Source organism: Pantherophis guttatus, chromosome 1 (genome assembly GCF_059756535.1).
Source record: "Pantherophis guttatus breed Tessera chromosome 1, ASM5975653v1, whole genome shotgun sequence".
In the NCBI taxonomy this organism is placed as follows: Eukaryota; Metazoa; Chordata; class Lepidosauria; order Squamata; family Colubridae; genus Pantherophis; species Pantherophis guttatus.
Window position 1 is genome coordinate 116,789,999 of NC_142063.1, and position 12,670 is coordinate 116,802,668.

The 12,670-nt window shown below is 39.4% G+C and overlaps 1 protein-coding gene across 8 annotated transcripts in view; it reads right to left on the reverse strand.

The window, feature by feature from the left end:
• The window catches only part of TCIRG1 (T cell immune regulator 1, ATPase H+ transporting V0 subunit a3), a 36,182-nt gene extending 24,004 nt beyond the window's left edge, over positions 1-12,178 (reverse strand). For 2 of the 8 annotated variants that reach the window (XM_087883594.1, XM_034433859.3), the window contains exon 1: positions 2,663-2,780. The gene's annotated coding sequence lies outside the window, so the exon portion shown is untranslated. Of the gene's footprint in view, positions 1-1,772; positions 1,960-2,553; positions 2,620-2,662; positions 2,781-11,821 lie in introns of those variants that run through there. The other 6 variants (XM_087883584.1, XM_034433858.3, XM_034433856.3 and 3 more) reach the window with 6 other exon arrangements.
• Between the last annotated feature and the right edge of the window lie 492 nt (positions 12,179-12,670).

Here is a 12,670-nt window from a genome sequence, read left to right on the forward strand (position 1 = left end):
ATTGCCTTTCTGCATAACATCAAATATTCTACCGGTAGATTACTGTAGGCCATCTCCAGCCATTTTTCACCAGCAAAAAATGGACATAAGAAGACTGCCAGTCTTTCAAAGTATCATAGCCAAGCCTGCAGGTCCACTACGAGCATAAACGTATTAGGAGAATTACCCTGACTTTAGAATGATTCCTGGGCTACAACTGAAATGAATAGGGCTTCTTAAGGGCTGCATCACTGTATTGGAGAAAGGGTTTTTGCTCTGTGAAGGCAGAAATGGGCATCTACTTTCATGCATTCATCAGTGCCAACCACCAAGCTAAAATTCCACCACCAAAAGCTGCAGTACTGCAATTATATAGAAAAGGAGCTGAAAATCACTGTTCCATCCATTTGTATGCTAGAATACTGTGATCCCTAGGGATGGGGGGGGGGGATAAACCTGCACCCCCCCCCAAAAAAAAGACTGCAGATTTGGCCATAAAAAGTAACTGCTTTCTTTTAAGAAAGTTGATGTTTCAGAGAGGCAACTTCTCTACTCAATAATCTGCAGCTACTATGGAGTATGGATCGGCTGTCGGACGTGATGCTCCAAATCACATCATTCTATAACAGAATTACAAAAATCCTGCTCCAGAAGGGATGTATTAATTGTATGGCAGAGCAGTGGATCACTCCCAGACTTATGGCCTTATGGCAAGTTTTGTACTGAGTCCCGAGAACAAGCAAGGATTGCATATTCTGTGCAATTTTGGGGATTTCATCTTGCACTAAAAATAATGCAAAGAATTTGTATCAATAAGGCATTATTGCAAGGAGCTTTGCAATAGGTTTTGTCTTGCTAACCCCATCTTTATTACTTTTATAAATAACTCAAGGTGGCAAGGATATCTAATACTCTTTCCTCCATCTATTTTCCCCACAGTGAGCTGGGCTAAGAGAGTAAATTTCCCAAAGTTACCCAGCCAGTTTTTATGCCTAAAGCAGGACTAGAACTCAAGTCTCCTAGTTTCCAGGCCAGCATCTTCACCACTACACCAAAATGGTTCTCCTTAAACTCATTCAAAGTTAAATGACTAAGTTATCATGCTAACGTTATATTTAGCATACACACACACACAAATGGCATAGTTAAATAATACACATAGCAATTTTTTTTTTTAAAAAGTATGTCGGCATGGTGCAAATTTTTGATTACATCTGTCATTCTGTGCTGAACCTCAGAATATAACTAGATTGAACTGTGTCTGAGAGAGGTACCACATCTATTGAGAGGTTTCTTTGTATCAGAACTATGCAAAACATTTGGAGGGTATTTTATTAACAACATCAGTGGGAATAAAGCACCCTTCCTCGATGTCTTCCACGAAACTGGTGCCTGGTGCCAACAAGGTTGGGGACTGCTGAATTAAAATATATTACAACCAAACATCTAACCACACCCTACAAAAATATTTTGTTGATCTCTCCTCAAAATATGAGACCCTTAAAAAAAAATCACAAGCTTTTATTAGACAAATGTGGAAGTGAAAGTATGGGTAGGAGCCAAGGAACAGCAGCAATCTTTTTTTTAACAAGGAGGCTTTTGAGAAAGTCATCTTCATCACATCTCAAAATGGAATCCTAATATAGCTTTATATTAGTATAAATTAACTTAATAAATAATATTGCTTCTCTTATGGATCGTGAAGCAGTTACAACAGCGGAAGAAATTTTTCGTTCGTCCTGAACAACTACATCTGAACCAAGCTGATCTAGAAGCATGTTGCTATTAATTACTTTCCTGGATCATCCAGTAAACTCTTGAAGTAAAGGTGATTCTGTATTATTCTGCAGATGTCCTGCATTTCCATTCCCACAAACCCCAACCCACAGGACTATATTGGGCAAGGATCTGGTAGCTGAAATCCTGTATCTCTGGAGCACATCACAGCTTGGAGAAGACGGCAAAGGTCTTTTTAGTTACAAGGAAGTGGAAGGGGGGGGGGTTCCAGCTCTCACGTGAGCTGTTCCAATTTTCCATATATGGCACACGCACACACACAAACCCCGCCTCAGGCGCCAAAAATGAGTGACCATTCCGTAGTCTAAACCGGAAGCATTTTTCTACAGTCCAGAGAATAACGCGAGGGCGATGGAAAAGCCCAGTTCTCAGATAGAGTCCTAATTTCCCCATCTCCCGGAGAGACTGGAAAATGGGAGACACAGTGGCGGATCTCCTCTGTTCTAATTCCCCAAAAGATAACACCGGAGCCTAGAGATAGCTTCTGGCAGAAACCGCTACCATTAAATGGCTCTCGGTTCGCCCCACAACAGCCTCTAATCCAACCACACTCACGCCTCCCGGCAAGCAGGTGGCCGCCGCAACCCTGGAGCTGAGAGCACCGTGATTTGTTTGCATAGAGAGCCAGGAAAGCGATTTTCCATCCCCACCCCACAAGAAATGTAAATAAGTGAGGTGCGGCTAGTTTTTAAGCACATTGCAGCAAAGGGAAAGCGGAGTGGAGGGAAGTTAGGTCTTGCAACAACTGAAGGAAAAGAAAGGCTGAACTCTGCAAACCCAAACGGCAGATCTTCAGAAGAGAGAGAAGACAGAGCCCGGAGATCGGGCTCAGAAACACAAGGATTGATGGAGGGAATCGCTGGCGGGAAGCCAAACAAGCACTCACCTTCCGATGCCGCCGCCGGAACAGCAGCCGGGTATCTTCGCCTCCCGGGCCGCCAATTACTTCCTCTTTACCACGAAGGCCCCAACTGAAAGGAAGCCTGATCTGTCCCGCCCTGCGAAATCTCCCAGTGCGCAGCTCGAACTTCCTGCTGGTTATGGGAACAGAGGATGAGCTCGGAGAGCAAAGCGAGTTCTGGTTCTCAAACGCCGTGGGAGAAAAACCAAAGAAAATCGAACCATTTTGTTTCCTTCTGCAGCTTAGTCCTCTGCGCAGCCCGAGAGATGCACAATATTGTAGACGCTCCCCGCTTTTCCTTTGTTGACATACTCTTATACCGCAGAGGCATGGTCAAAATGTGCGAAGGCATATAAATTAAGGATACTGAGATTTAATTAGTTATTTCACAGGCCCCGATCATCAGGACTGGATCGATTTTTATGTAGATCAGCTTTTTTTGGTGATGGGGATGCCAGAGCAACAGCTTAAGGGAGGAAAAACAATGTCGTAAAATCTGCAAGAAAAACTACGTGTGGATCTCTTGCGGTGCTTGTCAGCATCATGCTATTTATCACACTGCATTTTATATGCGTATGGCTGCCCAACACAGGTGTCATATAAGGGTTCCAGCCTTTTACTTGAAAGCATGAGATTTTTCTGCACTATCTAACACATAAAGTGGCCCCAACTTTATATATGTTTGTTTTTATGAGTTATTTCCTAGATTATCTTGAGGAAGACCACAATAACAATAAGTCTCTACATCTTTGCATTGGGATTGTGGGAAGCCTTAGAATAGAATAGAATTTTTTATTGGCCAAGTGTGATTGGACACAAGGAATTTGTCTTGGTGCATATGCTCTCAGTGTACATAAAAGAAAAGATACATTCATCAAGAATCATAAGGTACAACACTTAATGGTAGTCATAGGGTACAAATAAGCAATCAGGAAACAGTATAAATCGTAAGGATACAAGCAACAAAGCCACAGTCATACAGTCACAAGTGGAAGGAGATGGGTGGTGGGAACGATGAGAAGATTAATAATAATGCAGACTTAGTAAATAGTTTGACAGTGTTGAGGGAATTATTTGTTTAGCAGAGTGATGGCGTTTCGGGAAAAAACTGTTCTTGTGTCCAGTTGTTCTGGTGTGCAGTACTCTATAGCGTCGTTTTGAGGGTAGGAGTTGAAACAGTTTATGTCCAGGATGTGAGGGGTCTAAATATTTTCACAGCCCTCTTTTTGACTCGTGCAGTAGGCTGTAGGCTTCCTCTTTGGAACAACATAGCTACTTAAGTTTAGCTGTGAACAAAGGTTTGTTGTTACTGTATATTCGCAAGTTCCTGGTCAGTACATATAGATCTTCACAGAAGCTGACATATGATGTTACAGTATCTGTGAGTCAGGTGGGTTCTAAAAATTTTTTACTACCAGTTCTGTGGGCGTGGCTTATTTTGTGGGCATGGCTTGATGGTCATGTGACAATTATTTAGGATTTAGCAGAGGTACTGATCTACCAGGCTTTTAACTGCTTGCAGAGCTGTACCAATCTACCCATTTATTTTTGCAGGCAGTGATCTACTCATGTATTTTTGCAGGCACTGTTCTACCCATTTATTTTTGCAGGTACTGATCTACTCATGTATTTTTGCAGGTATTGGTCTACCCATTTATTTTTGCAGGCACTGATCTACTCATATATTTTTGCAGGCACTGGTCTACTCATGTATTTTTGCAGGCACTGGTCTACCCATTTATTTTTGCAGGCACCGATCTACTCATTTGTTTTCTTTTAACACTGATCAGATGTAGGGCGGCCTTTTGAAGCCCTGCGGCAAGAGTTTAAACAGTTTTTTTCCCTCTAGCCATCAGCTGGGACTCAGGAGGCAGCAATAGATTGGGAGTGGGGCCAAATAAAAGGTAAGAATAACGCAGAAGGTGGGTGGGCAGAACCGGTTCGGTGACATCATATCGTCACCGCTACTGGCTCGGTGGAACCGGGAGGAACCCATCACTGCTGTAAATTCATCCAGGCCTGCAGAGGTATCTTCAAAAATATTCCAATCAGTGCAGTCAAAGCAAGCCTATAGCTCTAACTTTGCCTCCTCAGTCCAAGTCTTCACTGATTTAATTGTTGGTTTTGTGGTTTTAAGTCTTTGCCTATAAGCAGGTACAAGGTGAATCCTGCAATGATCAGAGTGTCCTACAGCTGCTTGTGGTAAAGACCGATAAGCATCTTTTAGTGTTGTGTAGCAATGGTCTATTCTTGCCTCTAGTGGGACAATTGACATGATGTAAGTATTTTGGTAGCTCTTTCCTTAAGTTTGCCTTGTTTAGATCTCCCAAAATAATGGCCAGTGAATTGGGGTATTTGGCTTCATCCTCCATAATTTGGTCAGCTAGAGTTTGTAATGCCTTGTTTACGCAGGCTTGTGCTGGGACATAAGAAGCAATTAGAAGAAATGAGGAAAATTCACGAGGCGAATAGTATGGTTTGCAGTTGATAATTAATGTCTCTAGGTTTTCATCACAGAATTTATATATTATAGTTATATCCTGAGACCATATATATATAAGCATAAGCCTCCCTTCTTTTTACCAGATGTTTCTGCAATTCTGTCTGATTGTTGAATCTGAAACCTTAGGATATGCAGGCTGCTATCTTCAATTGATTCATTTAACCAGGTTTCAGAGAAGCATAAGGCTGCTGAATTGTAAAAATCAGAATTGTATCTGTTTAAAAGGAGTATTTCATCCATCTTATTAGCAAGTGAACGTACGTTGGTTAAGAAAATTGAAGGCAGAGGAGTTTTATTTCTCCTATTCCTTAACCTGTTTAAAATTCCCACTCTTTTACCTCTCCTTTGCTTCCTCCGTTTGGTTTTTTGGTAATCCATGGCTCCGGGGAAATTGCTTCTTCCTGTGTTAGAATCTCCTCCACGTTTGTAAAGAGGTGTGGGGGTGGTGAGATCACAGAAAGCTGCTCCTTAAAGAAATGTTGCTTAATTTTTAGCAGATGATCTCTCTTTTTTTTTTTGAAAAAAAAGTTTTTATTTTATGATCAGACAAATATACAATATAGGCAATCATTCAATATATCATCATCATTCAATATATCATCACCTTATGACTTATCATTTACATAACATTTTTACTTATCTGTTTAAACATTTATAAACCCAGCCTTCAACCCCCCCTTCCCACTCCCCACCCCCGACTTCCCAGAACAAAAACAGGGTATAAATTTTAACAAATATACGCTAAAATATGCTAACTTAATGCAAGATTTAAAACTCCCTAGACCCCTTAACTCCCTTCTACAGATTATTCATCAGCCTCCCTTTTTTATAAACTCAAAATAACATATAATCCTTTAACCCTAAAAGTTTTAAAAACATTAACAAACACTAATAGATCATTCAAACCCTAAAAATCTCGTAATACATCTGTAAAATATTCTTAGTTCATTTACTTAATCAATTTACTCTTCCTCCTACTTTTATTCTCAAAATTCAAATATTTTAAAAATCTTAATACAATAAATAAACCTTAATTAATCATTAATTGAATTTCTATATTTTCTTAATTCATTTACTTAATCATTGTAATTAATCATTAATACATCAGTAGTTAGACCAGAAAAAGTTAATCTTCCATTCTTCCTTCCTTTCTGTATTTTTTCCAGTCTTTCTTCCTCCCTCCTACTTTTATTTTGAGGAGGTTTTGAATTTTAACTTGAGGTTGATGTATCTTTAAAACTTGTCCCTTTCTTGGAACCATTTCCTCTGATTTAGAGCCCCCTTATCGACTCTTCTTGCTTATATAATCAGCCAGTTCATAGAACGAAGAATTGACTCAATAAGATTTATCAGTTTGCAAAGAAAAGTCCAAAACCTCATAAGGCTGGTCAGTTTCTACTTCTTTCTGCTCCAAATTATATTTTTGAAAAGTTCTGTCAGTTAATTCCAAAAGAGTAGGAAGAAAGTTTGAAGATTCTTGAGAGCCAGCCAGTTCCAGCTTCTCTGTTTTGGTCAAAATGTCTCCAGCATTGTCATTGTGCTTTCCTTCAAAAATATCCTCAATTGCTTTTATATCCTCCACCAGTTCTGTAAAATTTCGTTCCATGATTGCTGTTTGGTTATTAATAATTGCAATTTGGTTATTCATGGCTTCCTTTATAAATTCTGTAAGTTCTGTAAATTCTCTAAACAAATCCTCCTGGCTCTGTGAATCAATTCTCTGTATCATTTCTGACACCATTAGAGAGCCTCCTCCACTTTCAGGAACTCCTTGCTTGGAAGCCATATTATTATAAAAGAATTTTTCTTTTCACAGCCATAAAGTCTCTTGAACAGCTTTCTCAAATTTATTTGTGATTTATCAAGCAAGATAGTCTTTTCTACACCCAGCTCTCAAATCCCAACAACTTAAATCAAGTCTCTGAGCACAAGCACTTTCATTTCTAACTTTCACTTTTACGCCCACAACGAGGACGCCATTTCCACCTCCAGCTCAGAAAAATCAAGTAGAAACAATGTATCCCAGGAGTTAAGCACAATACTTGCAAAAGCTTGTTCTCCTGCTTCCGTTCTGTCTGCTTTTGAATTCAATTAATCTCCTTTTTGACAGCAGAGTTGGCTCCGTTTAAAACGGAGTCGCCTCGGATCCGGAGCTTCAGTGGGCTGAACGGGGAGCTCTCACCCTCCAAGCCCCTGGAATTGTTCCAGGGGCTTCCGGGGAGCTCTACCTCGCCCACCGGCTCTCCTCTCCTTCTTCTCCCGAAGGAGAGGTTTTCAAGCCGTCTGACAGCTGATTAACGCTGTCAGAACGGCTCCAACGGAATCGCGGGGCTAGCGGTCTGAAAAGACCGTCCGTGACGCCAACGGTGCCAACCGGAAGCCGATTTCTTGAGTAAGAAATCCGTAGTGAGTCGCAGAGAATAATTAAAAATAAACCATTAGAGAGCATTTCACCGAGGCAGCCTTCAGCGGTGCCATCTTGGATCAAAAGAGAGAGAGAGAGAGAGAGAGAGAGAGAGAGAGAGAGAGAGAGAGAGAGAGAGAGAGAAGAATGAAATATTTTGTGAAATATTAAAAAGGCAGACTATTATATTTCCCCAAAGGGAGAAATGGAAAAATATGCTCTTAAAGACAGAAAGCAGACTCAGTCTTTCTTAATAGCCCCCCCCCCAGTAGATATTTTGTGCCCATTAAGAAAGATTGGGCCAGCCTATCTACAAAACAAAAAACCTTCAGCTCCAGGGTGATGGGATTAAGAAGAACAGGACATGACCCTTCAGGACATGATAGGATTAACTCACTACCATTTAGCAGAAGACACAGAGCTCACTACACTGCATAATCTCCTAAGGGCATTTCAGACATTGCACAACCCTCCTAGCAGCATCTCTGAAATTTATAAAACTCCATGTGCTCATCAGACCAATTGTTCAGATGACCCAGGACTATTGTTGGTTCTATCCATCATTAAACTTTCTTTCCAACAGCCTCCATGTTGTTTCCAGCATCTTTCTCCCAGAAGGAATGAAACCAGATGGATTTTCCTTCCAAAAAGATAAAGATAAGCTTTAGATATAGTTGTGTTATTGATTCATTTACCCTCCTATCATCTCCAAGTCTTTATGTGAATACAGTTTCCCAGTAGTTTTCTAGCTTAAAAACAATGTGGTAATAAAGTACAAATCCAAGCTAGTTAACACTACATTGAACAGATGCAATCATACACAATATGTTTAAAATGCTTAAAATATGTTTACAGGAAAATTAGGGTGTTGAACTGGAAACATCCTATATAGAAAAGAGGAAGTCCTTTGGTTGATTCGCCAGTATAATTATGTGTGTGATTGCAAAATGAGAGCCTAATTTTCTTAGCAGTCTAGGATTTCTGAACCAATTAGGGAAGATCCCCTGGCCTTCTAAATTCTACATTCTAAATCTAGATAGTTCCAGAGAAGTAAACCTTTATTAGAACACAATGCCTCGTGCTGCAGAACTTTCAGTGAACTGTAATGGTGCAGATAAAGCAGTTCTAAACATTTTGTTTATTGTCTTCTTTGCCATGGATGTCCTTATTTATATAATTAAAAGGCATGTGAGTTTTAGAAATGTGTGTAAGTGTATACAAACACACTCTTAACAACTACAGTACATACTGTATAGTCATTTCTACATAAAAAGTGAAGGCAGAATAAAAAACTTACTATGATCTGGGTTGTTCTGTAGGTTAAAGAGAGAATAATGAATAATGAAAAATCAGAAGGGGAATATTCTTTCAATAAATTATCTTGAGTGGCTATGTTCATTATAAGCTGATTTTCTATTGAGGGCATATCATCTTGCTCTTTACAAAAATGCCCAATAATATTTTGATAAAAAAAATTAAGTCCAAGATGCACTTGGAGAAATATGACTGCAATTACCACTATTTGAACTTCATGAATGTACCATCAATCTATGGATTATGTTCTTAAGTATTCTATTTGATATTGGTCATAGAATTGACAAGAAAGAAAGTGATTCTGGACTTTAATTGCAAGCATTGTCCTGGGGTACTGTACTAAATGGTAGCCAGGACCTGCTACAAGATTTAAATTGTTAAACTACTTTCAAACAGCAGCCATTATGCTTCAAATTTAAGATACAGGTGAATGATCTCATTTTTAAAAGTAATCTCATCACTACTGATACCAAAAGAAGTCAACTACTGATATCAAAGTAAGGCAACTGATAATAAGAAAGTGAAATTCAATAAAGTAACATTTTTCTAGAACATTGTTCAAATATAAAATTATAATTCAGCATCTATATACAGTATATTGTATTGCAGGTTTGAGAAAGCTACCCAAGTCAAGAGAATATCAGCATATTTAAAGAACAGTGTAAAAACAATTAAAGGCAAGAGGATTTCCTGAAGAAAATGCTCACTCACATGTGAAGAGCAAACAAACAAACAAATAAACAAAAGTTACAGACTGGAAAATCACAAGGTCTTCAAGAACAACAATAAAAATCTGTTGGAAGATATCCTAATTAACACCCCCTTCATGCCTCATATTTCTATCAGTAATGACATCCAAGATCCCTTAGACAATATAATATCATTCAATTTTTTCGGCATATTTATTTCAATGCTTTTTATTAGGAAATATGTATGTAGATGTATATGGTAACTGAACTAAACGTTGGAAATACCCATTTGATTCTAAATCTGACTCATCACCAATTACACAGAATACAAGTTAATTTTTTTCCAGCCGCTAAACATCTTTTGACTTCTCTTTTTCCATGTCTCATGACCTATTTTAGGAGATTTAATTATACTGATTTATTTCCACTCAAGCGTTTTAGCAAGGATGTTATATAGATAATGATAGCAGTTAATGAAAAGATCTCTCTCTCTCTCTCTCTCTCCCTCCCTCCCTCCCTCTCTCTCCGTCTCTCTCTTCCCAACTAAGGAGGTAATATAATTTCTGCAGAAAACAGAAATAATATTTATAGAGGCTTCAAACAATGTTTTTATTTGACCATGATCAATGCTTCAGTATGGCTGAAAATATCTCATACATAGCAGAGGTGGGTTTCAGCAGGTTCTGGCCAGTTCTGGCCAGAAACTGGTAGCAGAAATTTTGAGTAGTTTGGAGAACCGATAGTGAAAATTCTGAGTGGCCCCGCCCCCATCTATTCTCTCCCTCCCAAATCCCAGCGGAGGAAATGGAGATTTTACAGTATCCTTCCCCTGCCATGCCTGCCACATCACATCCACAGAACCGATAGTAAAAAAATTTGAAACCCATCACTGATACACAGGTACTCCTCCACTTACAACTGGTTGCTTAGTCATGATGAATCTCCCAAAAAGTATTTACAACTGTCTTCCAGAGTTGCAGTGGCTGGGCACTCCCCCAAAATGCGCTTGAAATGCATGATCTGACAATGTTTGGGGTCAGGTCTTGACCATAATGTCTCCCCCTTCTTTTGACATGGCATAATTATGTTGACAATATTTTATTTTATTTTACTATTTTATTTTTGTTCATCATGCGGTCAGTCAGATGTTCTGATTGGATTTGGCATTTTTGTCCACTTATAGAATCTTTCCCAAGGACCTGGGACAGGCAGATGTGGATGTTTGATGGTGTTACAGATATCATCGTAGGATGTAACTGCCTTTTGCAATTGAGCTATGGTGAATTTGTCAAAGCCAATAGTGTTCGAGTTGGGGCTCCAAACGTTTTGGCATTGCAGCCAGGGTGCCTAAAGCATCTCTTGAACACCATTGGTCATTGAGGCAACTACAATGATTTCAGTCACTATTTTAAATAAACATCAGTATTCAAGTGATGAATTTAGGACTGAACTGGGAAAGGAAAATAATCTGGTATTCTCAGTGCAACCCCAAATGGTGTTCATTTTTTGCACTCATTGCCGATTGTGTTCCAAGTGGTGCTCCAAGTGTCTTGGGTGCAACCCCAAAACAATTGGATCACCATTTGAACACCGTTGACATTGACAAATTTTATTTTTATTTTTACAATGTAGTACATTGCCAGTCTCACCTCAGAACAGTTCATAATTTCTGCCAGCTTCTGTGTAGTGAGTTGTAGGAAACTGTGAGAGTTTAAAAATAGGAACATCTGACCTCCTGTGGGCTAGGGTCAGACCCATCTACCTGCTCCTCGGCAGCCAAAGGAAAGGAAAGCTGATCTACACTCAGTTTCAGTGTAGGAAGTAGTTGAAAAATGAAACAGGATGGGCAAGAATCAACAACTAGTGGCTAATGCAGTGGTGGGATTCAGCCAGTTTGCACCCCTTCGGTAGAACCGATTGTTAACTTTCTGAGCAGTTTGGCAAACCGGTTGTTGGAAGAAATCATTAGGGCAGAGAACCGGTTGTTAAATTACTTGAATCCCACCACTGGGCTAATGCATCTAACACCAGAGAAATCCCATTTTTACTTCAACTACAACCACAGCAGCTCATTTAGTGACTTGCAGCACAACTTATTATACAGGGTTGTTGAAGGGGGATGGAACACTACAAATGTGCCTTGAGTTTCTGAACAAAGATGGGAGATACACACATGTGCCTGTTTGTATGGCTGGAAAGGGGCACGCAAAGCAATAAAAACATTCTTCATGCACCTTAAATTTGTTGCTTCTTTAAGCAACGAAGCATATGATGAGTCAATTCCTTACTGTTGGGTGAGGAAGGAGGGAAGGCGAGACTGGCAGGAAACTGTCACGGAATGTTCAAAATGACCATCAGATGACCACAGCTGCAGCCTGAAGCAACCACAATTTCCCCAAATTTCATTCCCTCAAGAGTCATTGATCCCGGATTTGGGGCACATTCTGTAAGTTAGCCAATGTAAGGCACCTTGGTTCAAAAATTGTTACCCTATGATGTACTATTTCACTTTGTTAATGGTAATGACAAAGTTTTAGTAGTATATAGATCAGGGCTAGGCAACAATGGCAACTTTATGACCTGTGGATTTCAACTCCCAGAATTCCTGAGCCAGCAGCAGTGTTTGACTTGAGTATCAACATCGTCATCATAGGTAATTTGCCTGTAAAAAGAGAACCATATTTTGGAATCCATTCCATGTTATGGCATCTCTAGTGGGAGAGGCAAGAACAGCATTTTAAAAAAATTATTTATATAATGTCTGTAGTCACCCATCTCAGCAAATTACTCTGGCGGTTCACAATTCAGGATTTTCTCAGGATGCCAGAATGCGGACAACTCCTTGAAGGACTATAATTGAAACTTCACAATGTGAATGTCATGTCACAATGTGTAAAAGGTTCAGATGAGTTGCTTTATATAAACTACCAATCTATAATAGCTTGAATAAAAAGTGCTATACTGATTTGAAAAGCTAAAATATTATCTAACTATGAAATGAGGTTATCTAAGTTCATAGGAGTAGTATTTATATTATACCTGGCATTGGTTTTGGATACTTTGCTCATATACCAGACATGGCT